The sequence below is a fragment of the Chinchilla lanigera genome, unplaced genomic scaffold (assembly GCF_000276665.1).
Source record: "Chinchilla lanigera isolate Chin_1 unplaced genomic scaffold, ChiLan1.0 scaffold00036, whole genome shotgun sequence".
Lineage (NCBI taxonomy): Eukaryota > Metazoa > Chordata > Mammalia > Rodentia > Chinchillidae > Chinchilla > Chinchilla lanigera.
In genome coordinates, this window is record NW_004955437.1 from 131,880 (window position 1) to 133,246 (window position 1,367).

The 1,367-nt window shown below is 41.3% G+C and overlaps 1 protein-coding gene across 1 annotated transcript in view; it reads right to left on the minus strand.

Moving 5' to 3' along the window:
* Positions 1-1,367, minus strand: part of Ncr3 (natural cytotoxicity triggering receptor 3) — a gene marked incomplete in the record, with an annotated part of 4,392 nt that overhangs the window by 1,520 nt on the left and 1,505 nt on the right.

Sequence of the window (1,367 nt, forward strand, 5' to 3'; positions counted from 1 at the left end):
ACATTGCTTATTACATCATTTTTGAGACTCTTTCCCACCCAGCTCTCACCCTCACCTTCTCCCACCACACTCCAGCTACCAGCACTAGTGACTCGCTGTGCTGAAGTTTGTCCTGGCTGTGTCACTGAAGGTCATTAGTGAAGGTGGCGCCTAGGTAACTGGTACTGTTTGTTGTTAGACTATTCTAGCTGTTATTTCATTTTTTTGTTTTGTTTTTGGTTTTTTTTCTGGTACCAGGAATCGAACTCACGACCTCACGCTTGCCAGGCAGGCGCTGTGCTGCTGAGCTAAATCCCCAGCCCCTTTAGCTGTTATTTCAGTACAGACATTCTATACTAAACCATCCTCGCTACTTTGTTTTTTATTAGAGGATTCACTAAATTCCCAGGTGAGGACACCTGCAGTTGGTTGAGATTCCTACTTAACATGTCCATATTGATGAATGAAAACCAAATATTAAATTCTCTAGATAGAGCCAGGCATGGTAGCACATACAGGTAGTCCCAGCACTCGGGAGGCTGAGGCAGGAGGATCCCTGCAAGTCTGAGGGCAGCCTGGGCTGCACAGTGAGGTTTTGGTTGGTTTTTTTGTTTGTTTGTTTTTTTGGTACTGGGAATCAAATCAAACTTAGGACCTTGCCAGGCAGGCACTTGTGCCACTGAGCTACATCCCTGGCCCTGCACAGTGGCCAACCTGAACTACATAGACCCTGTCTCAAAAAAAAAAAAAAAAAACCTTAAAATTTAAAAAACTCTCTAATTAGGAAATTTTACCAGTCATTCTATTTTTGTTATTTTCAAACTGGAGTATATATGGGAATTACCTGAAATGTCTGGCATTTTTTCATTCCTTTTCTTTTTTTTTTTTTTGGTTTCAGAGCTGTAAGACTCACTAAGTCTTGCCCCTGAGTTCAAGGATCCTTCCCTGCCTTGGCCTTGCTAAATGGACCTGGGCGGCCCCAGGGGTCTGATGAAGTCCTGGGAACTTCCCCATTCAGGTACTGCTGAAGCCGGGTCTGAGACCTACACTTTGAGAAGCCCTGCATTTAGTTAACAAATATGCCTAAATTAAGGTCCCTCGGTTAATCAAAATTGGCTTCACTGAAAAAGGTATCTTAGACTTAATTAGGTTTCACAAATTCCTAATTATATATCTAGATTCCAGTTTATCAGCCTAGTTTAATAGACTTTTTCTTCCCTTGGCTGTACTGGGATTGAATTTAGGGCTTTCACCCATAAGTAACATTCCAGCCCTTTATTTTTGTTTTTTTTTTTTTTTAGGACAATCTCACTAAGTAGCTAAATTGCCCAAGCTGAGCTCAATTTTTTTTTTTTTTCTTTTTTCTTTTTGAGACAGGATCTCGCTAT